This window comes from Sciurus carolinensis, chromosome 16 (assembly GCF_902686445.1).
Source record: "Sciurus carolinensis chromosome 16, mSciCar1.2, whole genome shotgun sequence".
Lineage (NCBI taxonomy): Eukaryota > Metazoa > Chordata > Mammalia > Rodentia > Sciuridae > Sciurus > Sciurus carolinensis.
The window spans coordinates 1,524,090-1,540,784 of record NC_062228.1 but is presented as its reverse complement, the minus strand read 5'-3'; the positions used below and the strand labels follow the sequence as shown (position 1 = coordinate 1,540,784).

At 47.5% G+C, this 16,695-nt stretch overlaps 1 protein-coding gene across 6 annotated transcripts in view; it reads left to right on the top strand.

Annotated features, from left to right (window-relative positions):
* Banp (BTG3 associated nuclear protein) overlaps nt 1-16,695 on the top strand; it is an 84,280-nt gene that overhangs the window by 5,185 nt on the left and 62,400 nt on the right. The window lies entirely within an intron of this gene.

Below are 16,695 nucleotides of genomic sequence, written 5' to 3'. Positions count from 1 at the left end.
AGTGGGCACAAGCAGCTTGCACATCGTGGTCACACTGCAGAAAGGTGACAGTGTGGGACTGCATATAGGACCATGGTTCCGAAAGGTGGTGCTACCTTGGACCTTTGGTCATCTGAGCACACCTGGGAGGTCCAATCGAGAGTGGAATTGCCGAAGAAGAAGATTTCAGGGTGCATCCCTGTCATTAAGCAATAGCTAAACTGTAATTGGCCTTTCAGTTTTGAAACTAAATATCTTATGGATTTTAAATATTTGTAGGACTCAAATAATTTCATGTTGTTTTGCAGAGGGTTTAATTTTTATGTTTTATAGTATTTAAAAGTTCCACAATTCAGATCCGTTCAAAGTGTATCCATGCAAGGGAGACAAGCTGAAGGGGTGAAGCAAGATGAAAGCAAACGTGTGCTCTTGGGCTCCCGTGCCAGCACAGCACTTGACAGCAAGTTCAGTTTGAGATGTTCAGGAGCAGTTGGCCTGCTTCTTTGCCTCACTGGGGCCTCTGTCCATCCTCTCTGCTTCTGAATCAGGAATTCCCTGCAGCTCACAGGAAGTGAAGGAGGAGCTGGCCTAGCCCTGCAGGAAGCAACCCCATTGGTCTTCCAATAATAGACCTCTCTCAGGAGGTCAGTGTGACTGTACTTCAGTGTTGTACCCAATTTATTTGTTCTTCAGTCTCCAGGCAGTTTCAAGACTGGGAAGATGTCATCGGTGTCATTAAATGCTTGGGAACTCTAGAGCCAAAGTTGAGAAACTGCAGAGGACCAGATAAGAAGATGTATTTGGCTTTGTGGTCTCTGTCATGACTCTGAACTCTTCCTTGGAAAGCAGAAATCAGAATGGACATGACTGTACTCCAATAAAACACATCTACAAAAGCAGACAGCTGGCTGGGCCAGGGACTGTAGTTTGTGGACCCGGTGCTTTCTACGAAAGCCAGTGGGAGTTGAACAAAAGTCAAGGGTGGGAGTGGACTCACATTGAGGCTGAGAGGAGTATCTTGGTGCAGGTGCTCTGCACAGCCCGTTCAGCACTGCATCCCCAGGACCTCTGCTGTCCCTTGTTACAGATGGCTCTGCCAGTGCGGCCAGCACCTGGACTCTTCACTTGCTGCCTTGAGTGGTGGGGCAGATCTGGGGGAAGCCACTGAAATACCAGATTTCTCTGGTGAAGGTGCTTGGAGTATAGATCTCAAACAGTTACTAAGGGAACATCTGATCAAACATGTTGGTGGCAGTCCTTCTCCAGTATGATTAGCACTAATTAAACCATCTTTCTTTGGAAACCCCCCCCCCCAAGATCTTTTAATAGGTATAGTGCTTATTTGTTTTAAGCTTAGAAGTTGCAGGAAAATGCAGACTGTGGCATAGTCTTCTCCCATATTCCGAGACCTTAATGTTTTATATTCATCTGCTTGACAGCTCTCCCTCTCTGCATATATATTCCCATGTTTTTATTCTTGATTCTTGAATGCTTAAATGTCTGTTAACTAAAAACAAGGACATTCTCTTATACAAATTATAGTTATCAAAATCAGGAATTTTATTTTTGTGTCTGTTATTTTAGGAGATCCTATTTAAATTTTACTAGCAATCCCAGTGATGCCCTTTATTGCAAAAGAAAAAGGCTCTTTTGTGAACTTTGGATGTGTTTTTCCCCTGAACCCTTGCTGCATCCCACATAATCAGAAATTAGGCACCCCACTCTTTACAAAATAAGAGTTTGGTAAAATCAAAATCCTGTAGGTTTATTTTTTGACAAAAAGCACTTTGAATGGCCATTTCTGTCTGCCACTATCTTGGGAGAAGGATGGGAAACTCTGAGCCAGTTAGGTTGAGAGGCAGAGGCTGCAGGGTTTTGAAGTCAGCCCAGCCACGTGTGAGAGGTGGGTGCCCATAACTGACAGGAGCCAGTGGGTCAGATGGGCGAATACATTCCCGTTGGGCTGGGTAAAGATGATTTTCCAGGGAGTACCTGTACAGTGAAGGACATTTATTTATCTTTTTTTTTTTTTTGCTCTGAAGGTCATGTTTTTTAGGTGGAAAAAAGCATCCCTGAAAGGCAGGTAAACTAACATGAATTATAGCTCTTTAATAAAAAGTAACTTTTTTCAATGCAACATATAGTTTTCCTTTACATTTAAGAAGTTTAGTAATTGGTAGTCATCTTAAAGTGTCACATTAGTTTGTTGCCCCTCCACTGCTGTCCCAGCCCAGTTGCTCCATGAGAATTCTGTTTTCTTGATACCTTGTCTTCTCCTGCTTTGGCTTGATTAGAGCATCACACTCCTGACAGCCTGTAGCCCTTAGGACAGCCTTGTGGTTGAAGGAGCACAGTGGGAGCTGAGTCTCTGTGTGGGGTTTGAGGAGCATCCTGACTGAGAGATTCACTGTTGACTGTGAATAGGTCCTTTCAGAGGCGGGAGGGTAGTCCTGGGGTTGGTGGGTTGCATCTGCACGTGTGGGAAGCACTGAGGATATCCGTCCTGCGTCAGCTTCTGTGGCTGCTGCTGTCCTGTGGAAACAGCATGGGGTTTGGAGGTCTGTCCCATTGCACATAGGTCGTCTTGAGTTCTTAAACGTCTGTAAGAAGTATTCTGGTTTCATTAAGACACTTTACTATTAATGCTGTTTTTTGGGTACCAGTGATTAAACCCAGGGTACTCAATCACTGAGCCACACCCCCAGCCTTTTTAATTTTTTTATTTTGAAACAGGGTCTTGCTGAGTTGCTGAGGCTGGCATTGAACTTGGAATCCTCCTGCCTCAGCCTCCTGAGCTGCTGGGTTACAGGCGTGCACCATCGTGCCTGGCTAGCATAGTTTTTAAAAAGTTAGAATATCTTTGATACATAAGTATGTTCTCTGTGGGTGTTGTGACAACTTGAGCTTTTCATTGGAGCAGATCAGTCAGTCTTAGGCTCCTCAGGCAGTTCTGGGCTTCTGAGCATCTTTTGTGGCAAAGAGTTTGAAAGAGAGTTTGATCACTGTGAAGATCTTGAGGAAGGCTGCCTAGACCCATCAGTACCGAGGCCTTGCTCCACTCATTGACTCAGGAGGCAGTAGCCTGAGGGGTGGCGCTTGTCCTGGGAGGCCTGGGCTGCCTGCCTCATGACCTTCAGGACCTGCTTAGGCTCCTGCCTTCCATGCTGCATCTCCCTTGTCAGCTGCTTGTCTGAGGCATCACACTGGGATAGGTCAGAGACTGGGTTGGTGTGAAGTGAATGGCCAGCTCCCAGCGGTGGCCTGGTGGCCCTGCCTCCTTTTGTGCCCATCCTTGTCACAGTCCTTTGTGACTGTTGGAGGTGGAATTAACTCTTCTGTTTTTGTGTTGTCTGGTTGGGTTTGCAAGTCCCCCACCTCCAGGGGCTCCTGGGGCCTCAGGCTCACAGGGCCTGCTGGCCTCAGGGAAGTGGCCCGATTGCATGTTTGTGGTGAATTGTCCTTGGCTCTGTTCCCATACAGTCTTGCAGTTTTAGTGCATTATTTGTTATTCAGTGACACTGTTGAGAATTATAAATTATTTTTAAATGAGGTTAGTCAAGTATGAACTTTTATAATCTTAGGGTTGGTATTTCTTATAAGAGTATGTCAATGCATAAATGACTTTAAAATTAAAAACATTTTTTTCCTCTCATCTCAGTCCAAATGAGGTGTGATTGGACTTCGCTGTATCATCCAGATCAACCTCATGTCAGCTTTCTTGGGTACTGGTGGGCTGTGGCCATGTGCACACCTGGAGTGAGGAGCAGCTGCTGACAGCTGTGGTCTCCAGCACAGTGCTCTTCCCACTCTCCCTGTGATAGGCTGGGCCCCAGGTGGCTGCTGGCTGGCAGCTGAAGACTCAGAAGCTGTGTGAAGTGGCACAAGAAGCAGCTCACCTGTGCCCAGTGCTCCTTCATGTGACTCAGGACCAGCAGGCTGCTTGCTGGGATGCACCAGGCTGCCATGTAGAGCCGCTGGGTGCTCCTTAATGGGACTGAGCTGGAGATGCTTTTCAACTCTGGCAGCTTTGGTCACCCTCTTGGCGCTGGCTGTGGGCGTCCGTCAGCACTCCTCGGCACTGACACCGTGTGCTCCAGTGCTCTTGAACTCTGAGTCTGTAGGAGTGGCACTGGCCTTATTCAGGTACATTAGCTTTCAAACTTTGGGTCTAAACCCAAATCAGTTTATGAGCCCATAGCCAGCATTCCTCAACAACCGAGATGGGTGTACACGTGGTTCTGCAATGCAGGTTAGCCTGGTTATTTCTCATTGCTGATTCCAGTTGAAGTGTGGTACCACTCACCAGCTGCAGGTAGTTGCAGGTGGCATTTGAGCTTGGGTACCTTTTTGGATGTCATATGTAAAGTTGTGGAAAGAATCCCTTTAGGCCAGTGGGACAGACTCTAGGGTATGGTATAGCTGTGCTTCAGCATTTAGTCTCTCATACGGTGGTCTGTGATGACTGCGGAGGTCCGCTAGTACCCTTGCAACGGGTAGCCCACCCGTGAAACTGGGCATCGACACCTCACGCACTGCTGTTTGCTGAAGGGCAGGGCTGGACCAGAGTGGTTGAGGGCTCTGGGATCTAGCGCTGTGGATGGGGAGGATTCTCCAAGGAGCAGGAGGACATGGCAGCTGGGACTGAGGGGTGAGGCTCCAAAGAGGTCTTCAGCATGACTTCAGCATGTGATAGAGGACTGGGAAGTGGTTCAGTGCACACCACGAGGGTGAAGGTCCTTATTGAGGTCACTGCTATGCCCCAAATGCCTGTCACAGCGTTTGGCACACTTTTCTGCTGAGGTCCAGAGGCTAGGTGTTTTTCCTGGTTGGGGCGTAGGTTGTCTGCTCCTTGGTCTGCTGTTGTGTTGTGAGGGCAGCCAAAGACTGTGCACATAGCCGACCATGGCTGTGTTCCAGTGAGACCTTACTTGTGGACATTGGACTTCGAGTTTCATGTAATTTTCATATCATGAAATATTGTTCTTCTTTTGCCCCCTCCCCTCCACCCCCAACTGTTTTTTCCAATACTGGGGATTGAACCTAGGGGGCACTGAGCTATATCCCCAGCCCTTTTTATTGTATTTTAAGATAGGGGCTCCTTAAATTGCCCAGGCAGACCTTGAACTTGCGGTCTTCCTGCCCTGGCCTCTTGAGTAGCTGGGTTTGCAGGTGTGTGCCGCCATACCCAGCCCCCAACTATTTAAAAATGTAGAGCCCACTCTTGGCTCTTGGGCTGCACAGAAATAGGTGGGGAATGGATTTGACTTGTGGGCCCCAACTTCCCACCCATGGCCTCGGTTGCCTCTGTTCAGTCCAGAAATGGAGCAAGGTCACATGCAGGCAGGTGGTGGAGCTGACTGGTAAGGGCTTGAATCCCACAGGGGAACGTGCTGAACTGGGCTGCACAGGGAGGAGCTTGTTGAAGAGTACAATCTGGAAGGTACTGAAGACTGGACTGGAGGGCTTGGTTCCTGCTCAGCCATTTGTGGTGTGGGAGGGACACTTGGAACATGCCGTAAGTGTGGTGTGTCATGGAGAGGTGGCATTTACACCATAGAGCCATGCAGCCAGGGACCTGGGCCAGAGTGTTCATGGATGACAGGTATGAGCAGAGAAGGGGACATCAGGGGAATTGGCAGCAGGGGGATCCCCAGTACCTGGCTGTGGTCACTATTGAAGGCTAGCAGATCAGGAGAGGAGGAACAGGGCCTGCGGGCTTCCTTCCTGAGGAACTGGGAGACTGGTGGCATCCCCTTGAGCAGTCCTCAGGGGAAAAGAAGCCAGTAGTCAGGTGAGGAGAGCCCCGCTCTGGGGAGCCGACGTGGACGGTCCGAGTGCCTGTAGCCAGGAGTGGTCGTCTTTGTGCTGCCATTTGCACTGATGTGGGGAATTGGTGGTGGATTGGTGCTGTTGCCTGAGCAGGAATCCAGGTTGTGGCCCCAGTTCTGTTCTTGTCATCCTTGTCATCCACTGCCTTGTAAAACCACTTAAAAACGGGTGCTGTTTAGAATGTCCTCGATGAAGCAGTGAAGTCATTTTCTTAAGTAAATCTCTCCCAAACCACACACGGCTGAGCAGAAACCCAAGTCCCTCCAGTCCAGCCTGTTGGTAACTTCCGGGTCGTGCTCTTGCAACGAGCTCCTCCCCACAGAGTCCAGTGCCACCTCCTTCAGTGGCCATGCTGTCCTCAGACCTTAGTGCAGAGCAGGCCGCCTCCATGCTCTGTTGAGGTGAAGTGTGCAGAGGCACATCTGCACTCCCAGTGGCCAAGTTTCTAGGATGAGCCTCTGCAGTTAGGTTGCTAGCTCAACTAGCTGCAGTTTCATGGACCATGTGAAAGAAAAAGTAACAAAATGCACAAAAACCTGTCATTTCAGAGAAAAGCACTAGTGGGATTTGTTGTCAGTGACATCACTTAAGCTGTGAAGTGTGTATCTTGTTGGAAAGCTTACCTCTGCCACTGTGAGCCTGGCAGTGCCCTCAAGGAAGATGTCAGTGCCAGTGTTAATGATCAAGATGCTTTTTGGCATGTTCAGTGCCCAGTTGCACCAGGGCAGTGAGACAAGTTGCTGAAATACCCAAGAAAATACCTGGAGACAGCGTATGAGGCCAAGGCTGTTGGGAAACGCTTGCAGGGAAGGTCCAGGGTGCCAGGCTGATAGCACCTGTGCCCCTCATTGCTTTGCCAAGCAGGGCTTCTCCATCGGTGACTTGTCCAGTGGTGGCCACCTGGATGAGTGACATGTGTCCTTTTCACAGTGCCCTCAGTTCAGCCCCATCCCCACCCAGGGTTTTTATGTCAGGAGCAGGGACACAGTCAGGGTCAGGTCCCTTAGTTTGCTTGTCTGCGCAGTTTCTCAAGGAGCGACTGTCCTGGTGCGTGTGAAGGAAAGTGGCTTCTACAGGTAACGCTGACTTGCCCTTCTTCTCCCAGCGCACACAAGAAAGCCAGTGTCCTCTGAGATTATGTGAGTCTGCACTTGCCAGCCCAGGCTGCTCTCATTGTTCCTGTTGTTCTCTTTCTTGGCGAGGCTTTTGGGAAGAGAAAGAGGGCATCCAGGGACATGTTGTTTCACTGTTTCTTTAAGGATGATACACTTGTGATATCATATAACCACAACATTGGGAAGACTTGCACAGCTCAGCCCGCAGAGTCTTGTCGGTGATGGACACAGACCACACTTGGGCCAAAGCTCTACTTACCATGTGAGGCAAGTGGGTGGGTTCTAGAGTGGTCGTTGTGGAAGCCCACCACTGTGGTTTCAGGGATCATACTGCAACTAACCTTCAAGGGAGAATCAAAGACTTGGGTTTTGGCATCTCGTTGTGAGGCTGGGCTTTCGTCACAGGATCAGCCAAAGCCACCCATCTCAACAGACTAAAAACGGATGCATTTTCTTGCTATTGAACGTGGCATTAAAGAGATTTGTAAAAGTACAAAGCAGTGTCCCTTGCTAAAACTTTGTTTATTTTGGAAAATGTAGTTATTTTTCATAAAAAATGCTTTGTATGTTCATATGTAATATGTTGATTTTTGTAATTTTAAAATAAATAATAAATATTAAGTAACGATACCTAATAAGTCTAACATTTTGTGTTGTGATTTCAAATATGGAATATTGGAACTGCAGCTCAGTGGTAGAGTGCTTGCCTAGCATGTGTGAGTCATTGGGTTCGATCCTTAGCACCACATGAAAATAAATAAAAGCATGTGGTTAAAACACAACTACAAATTTTTTTTTTTTAAATATGGAATATTGCCAGTGATAAGTATGTGGGCACAGCTTTTTGGAGGCCTCAGTAATTTAAAATGGTGAAGGGGGTCCTGAGACTGAGGTCAGAGGATGACTGCCTTAAAGTGTGAATGAAATCTTTTCAGTCCCACCACTAGATTCTGCATGCTGATGTGCTCAGGGTTATCTTTTGGCCATACACTTAAAAATTCAACCCCTGTCCCAGCATTGGGAGTTGTTATGACCTTTGAACTCACTCATTGAATGCTTAGGAACCGAAGCTGTGTTTCTGTCCCAGAAAGCTGCAGGGAGGCGGCGGGTACCTGTCGCAGAGCCTGCCCTGCCACCCTCTGCTTGGCTGGACACCTTGAAGGCTGAAGCCAGCTGCGACTCAGGGCTGCAGCGGGTCCGTCCTCTCCTGCCCCTATGGTGCGTGTTGAGAATGTGTACTGTGTGGGAGAGCCTGAATAAAAATGGACGTTTAATCAAATGTTAGGAACATGAGGTTGGAGGGGACCTCACCTGGGGCCAGTTTGCCTCCTTTCCTGATTTTAAATTTAAACCAAGTGTTGCCTGAAGTTTCCCAAGAATATGTGGGAACCCAGGAAAAAGGAATTCTGGCCTCCTCCTGATTTCCTGAACAACTACTTAAGTTTTTTTTTTTTTTAATTTTTAAATTTTTCTTAGTTGTAGATGGACATATACTTTTATTTATTTTATGTGGTGCTGAGGCTCGAGCTCCGTGCCTCACATGTGCTAGGTGAGCGCTCTACCACTGAACCACAATCCCAGCCCCCACTTACAGTCTTATTTTTGATTTTCCCTCCATTTCATTTCTTGCGTATTCCAACTCAGACTCAGATTTTTGCGGGGGGGCGGTAAGCTGTTTTCTACATATCTCCATTTAATAAAAATTGATTTGCTGACTTCATACAGGCTATTTGTTACTGCTCTTATATCCCCAAAGCGTTTGGCTAACAGGGTGATCTTCCAACTCCCAGCGTTGCTTTGTTTCTGGAGACTTAGCTTCCTAACTGGGTGCTGAGTGATTTCTCCAAATGAAAATGAAAATTGCTGTCCTTAATTTTTCTGGCATGTGGACTTAGGCATTCCAAGTCAGATGGGCCACGAAGTCTTAAGAGGGATATAGCATAGGATGGAGAGTGGGGGCATTGTGTAGCTGTGCTGGGTTCCTTACCACACTGTCGTGATTCCAGGGTCTTTTCTGTGCTGTTGCACACACTGGGTGCCTTGGGTTTAGGTTTGCCTCTCTCCTGTGCTGGGGGCCTTTCCTGACTGACTCTAAGGCTTCTTGTCAGCAGGGGGTTGTATTTTGTCATCATCTACTGCTGGGGCTGAACCAGGAGTAGATGTGCAAGGAGCCAGGTGTTTTACGGAGGGCATGGGATGTGTCTGTAGACAGATTGTTCCTTCCATCCCCAGCCCGGGAGGCTGTGTGTGTGGACTGTAGTGTCTTCTTCCTGTGGACATGGCCTCATCCAGATCATATGCAGCATGATGCTGTCATCAAGCGTTAACGTAAGAAATGGTTTCCTGAGGAATGCCTGTGCTTAAAAGCTTAGCTTCCCAGTGACCATGGGATGCCACTCAATAGTGACCCAGGACACCCCAGTGAAGGGCCTCCCAGCATGGAGCATAGGGGCTTCATGTAGTTATTTTTTCTTGCTTTTTCTTTTCATGTAAGGGGAGCTGATCATCTGTAGTGTTTTCTTTTTAACCTTTACTGCTAAAGCTGTTTTAAGGTCAGTTGAAGTCACTTTTCTTTTCCTGTTTTAATGCCTTCATGGTTTTATTTTATGGGTTCCCCAAATACTTGAGTAATAGCAAAATTAAAAACATATTTGTAGTTACCTATTTTAGCTGATGAATGACTATTATCTGTTATTGACACATATAGCAGCTTGTTACATTGTCACTGTTAACAATGGGTCATTTACATTTTTAAAGTAAGCAGTTAGATTTATGTAGGTGATTATACTGCAGCTCTTATTGAAATGAGAATATAGACACAAAGACTTTGAAGACCTTAGTTCATGGTTTTTATTAATTTTTAATTTAATATTCTTGATTAATATAATGAATGCACATATTAATGGGTACAGTGTGGTAATTCTGCACATGTGTACAGCATGCACTGATCAAGTCAGGGTAATTAGGATTCCCCTCACCTGTGATTTTCCATGGGAATGCTGACCTCACACCTGTGTGGTATGTGACTTGAGCAGAATGTTCTTCTGGTTCATTGTGGGCATTGTAACCGAGTGCCAGTGCCTGCACACTGTGCTAGCCACCAGCTCCTGCCCCTGGGCTGCCTTCCAGTGGGGCTCCCTTCTAGGGTGACAGATGCTAAGATACATGGCAGGCTAGATGGACTGTGCTGGGCAGTGAAGGGGAAAGGGCTGAGGAGTGGGTGCTGGTGGGGCTCAGTTGGGTGTGGTCAGAGGGCCACTGAGGAGGTGGTGTGGGAGCCGAGGTTGGGGTAAGGGGCAGGCAGAATTCTGGCTGAGGGCCTGTGCTGGGTCCTGCCTGAAGAACTTGGGGGCTGCTAGGATGGAATGAACAGGGAATGGCATCCTGGAGGGGACTTAGAAGTGTCGTGTTACCCACAGCCACTTCAGAGGGCCCAGGAGTGTCCCAAAGTCTTTGGAGCTAGAACCGAACTGACTGTGCTGAACGTGACCCTGAGCTGTGTTGGAAGCTATCACTGGGCAGGCAGCAGCAGACCAGGAGGGAGCTGTGTGTAAGTCTAGATGAGCCACCACAGACCTGGGTCTGGCAGGCAGTGAACTGGTGAGAGGAGGCCAGAGTCTGGGAGAGGGCAAAGCAAGGAACCTGTCAGTACAGGAGCTTTTGACCTGAGTAGCGGGGAAGTGGATGTCATCAGCTGAAGTGGGAAGAGCGCCCTGGAGTGACCGTCTGAGACAGCAGCAGCTGGAGCTGGAGTTGGGTCTGGGAGTTTGCAGGACAGCTGCTCCATGCTTCAGAGCCATCAGGCCAAACTGCCAGGTGCCACTGCCACTGAGCAGAGGGCCCAGCATGGAGCCCGGGGTGCCCCAGCAGGGGGGTGATTCAGGATTAGCAGAGACAGGCGGTGATGGCCTGGGGGACAGTGTAGGCCAGCAGAGCAGAGTCCCACAGGAGCACCAGGGAGGATGGCACGTGGGACCTCTGAGGGAAGGGAGCTTCTGGAGCAGACAACTATGGTGCATAGACTGTCATGTGACATCTGGTGGCGTGCTGTGGGGGACTGTGAAGAGAGGAGAAACTGGACTGGACACAGAGGTGGCTTTGAAGATGATGGTAGGACCTTCTGGGAGATGTGAAGGGCCAGCCATGCTGGATGGGGCAGAAGAGGGGGGCGCTGTGATGGGGTCATCAGTAGAACTCAAGGGAGGAAGGGGTGGAGGTCGGAAGAGAGTGGAGAAAGTGTACCTGGGGTCCAGGAGCCCCGAGGTGCCCATGGTGTGTGAGGATGGCTGGGCTTGAAGTGGCTCTTCTCTGGCCCTGTGTGACTGGGTCCTCCCCATGCCTGTTCACTGAGGGGGACTTAGCAGGTTACGAAGGCGCTCTTGGGTTTATTACGACTTGACACGGTTAGCCTCATCTACATACTTACCACTGTTTTGCTTTAGGAAAAGAGTTTCACTGGTAACAAGTAAATCAATAATAGTTGCTTATGGAAGCTGAGCAGGTCAGAAGGGTAGAGGGAGGAAGCCCCTGCTGGCCGTGCCTCTTCCCTGGCGGAGGTCTGGAACCATGGTGCCCTGCATGCAGTTACCAGGGAAGGGATTGGTATCATGTCACACGTGCTGCTCTGGAACTTGGTTCATGCAATCAAGTCATTCTCATTCGTGTTAATGACTGGGATGTTTGGCTGTACAGCTGTGCCACCCTTGATTTTACTGTTCCCCTGCTGTTGAGCATTCAGGTTATTGCTTGAAGTTGGTGGGTGCTCTTTTTTCCATGTGCACCCTGGGAGATGGATGATTCTAAGGAAAAACTGCTTAAGTCTTTATTGAACACTGATTCACCCAGCTGTTTTATTATATTGACTGGACTATCTCCAGGACTTCTGAGAAATGGCAAATTTAATTTGCCAAAATGGCAACCACAGGCATTGCTCTGGTCCAGTTTTTTTGGGCTTGTTGCCTTGGTTTTTCTTTTGAAATCTTCACTGTTAGCAGAATTTTAAATGACTCTTTATCCTGGCAACAGAATCATTTTGAGTAAACAGCTTGGATAACAGTGGTGTCCTCATTTGGAGGAGGTTAGGATTCAGGGTTTTATGGTGAGTTCACAGTATTTTCTTAAGCCACTTGCAGAGCTTTTAGAAACTAGGGTGATGCTTGCATTGGTCATTTAAAAACTTTCCACTGGCCTCTTAGAGAAACAGGTATTTAACATGGAATCTGTGGACCCAGGCCCATCAGTGAATGTGCTTCCAGTACTAAAATTGTTTAAGTAGGTTTTTTCTTTTGTTGTTCTTTTTTTTTTTTCCCCCTTTTTTCTTTGCTCATGCTAGGCAAGTGCTCCATCACTGAGATATATCCCCAGCCTTTTTTTTCCCCCATATTTGAGATTTTATTGGCTATACTGAGAATCAGTACACAGACATTTCACTTTGTACACAATTCTTAACACATGTACCGGAAATCTAAAAAGCCTTATACTGTGATTCTTTTTCAGTTATTCCAGTGACTTTCCAGCTTTGAATTTGGAGGCAAATTTTTCTTAATAGAGTATCAAGTACCAGTATCTTTGAATGCTGCTGTTATTTAGGTCCCACTAATTCAAAACTTTGTCACACACACTACATACTCAAACTTTCAATCTTTCACAGCACATTAAAAATATTAGGAAAACTAAGACTTCCACGACCAAAAATGTTACAGAGTACACACGATTCTGATGGCAATGATTCAGGAGTGGTCTTCTTCAGGAAACAATTCTTCCTCTTGGGCATCCTGGCGGGGCGCATGCAGGCACTGCGGGCCGCGGCGCGCGGGAGCCTTCCGAAGCTGCGCTGCCTGGCCACCGCCGCTGCTCCCCCCGCACAGGCTGCTACGACCCCTCCCCAGCCCCTTAAAAAAAAAAAGTCTTTATTTTGAGACAGGGTCTGGCTAAGTTGCCTAGAATGACCTTGAATTTACAATCCTCTTGCCTCAGCCTCCAGAATAACTGGGATTACAGGTGTATACTACCATGCCTCGTTTAAAATAGGTTGTTTAAAACCAGGTGGTTGGTTATTGTCCTTTCTTTCGAGGATGTCTGGGGTAGGGAGCCTAGGACAGTGGGCAGTCCCGTGGATGCAAGGGCCTGAGCTCCTCCTTGCAGCTCCTCTGTCCATCCTCATCCCAGGCCTAGGACCCAGCTGGAGCAGCATGGAGAAGGGCCAGGCCACATGCCAGTCCTCTTTTGAGGAGGTTTCCAGAGGTTTCTGTCTCTGTGTCCTGTGACCACAACTTGCTGTAGGGGAGGCTAGAGGTGCATCTGTCTGGTGGCCTTCTGCCCTGCTTAGGGGTCTTCACTGAGGAGCAAGGGGTAGGGGGACTGGGATGGGCACCCTGCATTTGTGGTATTTGTGTAGCTTATAGAACTTGCTAAAACTTAGCCTGTCTGTGCTTTTTCTCAGAAAAGAGTTTATATTGTTTTTTAAAACTTTTAAAAAAATATTTTGAAAGCAGTCTGTAACCCTAAAATGTTTTAAATCCACCAATGCAGAATTTGGTGGGGTGGTATTACCTGATTGAGGACTACTGCCTTCATTAAGAAGTGGAGTTTATCCCTTAACTAGTCTTGGCTTTGCTTCCTGGGTTGTAAGAGAAGACAGGATTTATGATATGTGTCGTATGGATCTTAAGCCTGACTGCCAGACAACCTTTCCTGAAGTTCCTCCTCAGAGGACACGGGTTAACATGATCACACGCTAGGCTGGAGACTCTCCTGTTTCAAGTAGGGTGGCTGCTGTCTGACCCCAGTGCCTGGGGCCAGTTCCTGGGTAGATGGCTGAATTGCTGGCCCGGGCACTGCAGCTGGGGACTACCGTGGTGTCTCCTGGGTGGCCTTTGCTGCACTGGTGGAGAGAAATGGTGTTGTGTTCATGTGTGCGTTGCCGGGCACACAGGAGGCTGAGGACGGCTGCTCAATGATGTCCTGCGAATTCACTCTCAGTCCCACGCTCACTCTGAGTAGGCTTGTGACCTTTTTTCTGTTGCTATGAAGGAAGGAAATTAGCTCTTTGGCCTGTGTGCAGCGAGTATTTTTTCCTAGTGTCTTTGAATTTTCCCTTTAAAAATGTCTTTTTTATTGAATATGATGCAATCATAGGAATTGGGAGAGGTAAGGTGGACTAGGACACCCCCTAGGCAGTGTACACCCCATCACTGTCCGGGCCAGGAGTGAGCGGCCAGCACCCTTGCTCTCGGCGACCCTCACTGCTGTGGGACAGCATCTGTCTTCAGCTCTCCTACCCAGGTTTCTGCTCTTCAGTCCTGTAGTTTTGTCTGGTGTAGGCCTTTCGTTGACGTTTGAAGTCTCCTTTAATTTCTGTACACCTCTTGTTGTGGTTGGGATCTAGAATGTCCCCCAGAGGCTCTTGTGTAGAAGGCTTGGTCCTCAGTTGAAATGTTCAGTTTGGGCTCTTGGAAAGTGATTGGATCTCGAGGGCCCTTATCTCCTCAATGGATGCATCCTTTGATGGGTTAATAATTGATGGTGGTGTTGGAGGTGGTGGGGACTCTGGGGGCTCGGGACCTTGTTGGAGGAAGTAGGTCACTGAGGTTGTCCTGGTCACCGTGAGCAGGGCAGCCTTCCTCCACCACCCCTTCCACCACCATGTTTTGCCTCCCTTCAGGCCCAAAGCAGAGGAGCCGTCCTGTCATGGCTGAGACCTCCGGAACCAGGAGCCAGAATAAACCTTTCCTCCCCTAAGTTGATTTTCTCAGGTGTTTGTTGCAGCAGTGAAAAACTGACCAATACGTTCCTGTACTCCCCACCCCCAATACAGTTCAGCTGTAGTTAAGTGGGGTCATTTGTAGCATGCCCCTAGTCGGGGTTCGCTTTGCTGACTGAATCTCTGGGGTGTAGTGGGTTCTCCTGACCTCTCCGTTTTCTGGGAGGGGTAGCAGGGATACTCCCCCACTCACCATGGGATCCCTGCAAGTACGCAGACCCTAGGTTTAAAGTTCTTTGTTGAAAATGCATCCAGTGCTCTAGCCTGCAGAGCGCCCTGGCTGAACAGCATAGCACACCAAGAGCTTTGGTTGAGTGTTCCCTCAGGTTTTGCGTTTTGGCTGCCCAGCATCAGCAGAGCATCAGGGAAGACCACTGTTCAAGTGTGGTTCCTACTGAATACGTGTTAGAACCATTAGAAAATTTAAAAACCGTAAGTGAAACCGCTGTAACTTGGAGCGCTCTCTTTAGAACTGCAGGTGGGTAGTGAGAGTCAGTGTTCTGTATGGCAAGCTTCCACCTGGGTGGCAGTGTATTCTTCACTAATGAGGCACATAATGTTGGTTTTATTTTTTTGATGTTAACAGCCATTCTTTTCCAGGGTCCAGATTTCTAAATGACTAGAAATTGCAAAATTATGACCATTTCTTCACTGTGATACTTCTATTCAGAGGAACTATCACTTGCTGTTAGGATTTTTAGTGGCACAAATTGTGTAGGAAGACAGGATAAATGCTTTATATTATTACTACTGTTTGTTAAAAATTAGACTTAGTTCCATTGCACCCTCCAAACTCATGACTTTAAAAATATTTCTCTTTAACCCCATTTCACCTGTCATCCTTGTTGGTGGTCAGTTCTTTCCCCCTTTGACCAGGACTAGCTTCTTCTAGTTGGCTCCTGAGTATTTCTGACGCAGCCCTGTGTTCTTTCCTTACATCTGACATGACAGGATGTTCTAGGCTCAGCTTGTGTATTTCTTGCCTCATATTTGGAATCAGACACGGCTCTAAGAAACCATGGTCTCCTTAGGTGAGGTGGTTTTCATCAATGTGACCTGGGCTCCCAGGTGAACATGGTCACCGTGTTGACTGCTGTTTCTGTACTTCTGTAGTAGACAGGCGGAGTGTACATAAACACATACAGGCGTTTCCTTGACTCTGATCGCTATACCTACTTCTCCATGCTCTCAGGGACATTAGGAGTGATAGATAGTATTTATTTGTACACAGAACATTCCCAGAAGGGATTTCAAACACTATTGCTCAATATGATTGCTGAAAATTGTCACACTTTATGTGTGGGCTTCCCATTTTTGTTCCATTTTGAGTGTTATGTTCTGCTGTGTTGTCAGCATGTGCGTGGTGTGTTGTGCCATCTCTCCTTTGTGGGATTGCTTTGGGCCAGTCCCGCATGTGGATAGAGAGCTCACCACTGACCACCGTGTCTCCTCCAGGGGTTTTGTGTCGGAAGTTGTTTTTCTAGCATGATCTTCAGGAAGTGCTTATGGTTGGCTAGTTACTGAGAACAGCTTGCTCCTTCTATGCTCGAGTGATTTTGTCCGGATATAGGATTCTTAGCTGATTTCCTTTCCTTGAGTATTGTAAATATGTTAATTCATTTCCTTCTGATTTAAGCATCTATTTTTCTTTGCATTATTAAGTCATGTGGTCTTTTGCCTGGGTGTATAAAGGAATTTTTGAATAGTATTTTTATTACAATGTGTCTCCCACTTTAGTGGTTTAAAACTCCCATCCCTGTGGGCTTTTGGGAGAGTTTTCTTTTTTTCTGCTGCTTCTCCTGGGAGTTGAAATGGGGCCTTTTTGAGACCACTGAGCTGCCCCTGGGCCAGGGGAATTCTCTAGAATCATAGTTTTAGTATTCCATTTGATCACTTTGGTTTTCATCTTTAGAGTCTCCTCTTACATGTGTGTTGGATCTTCGCCTGTTTTGTGTGCTACTTTTTCTTGAAATATTTACATCTACTTTTATTCTTTATATTCATAAACTT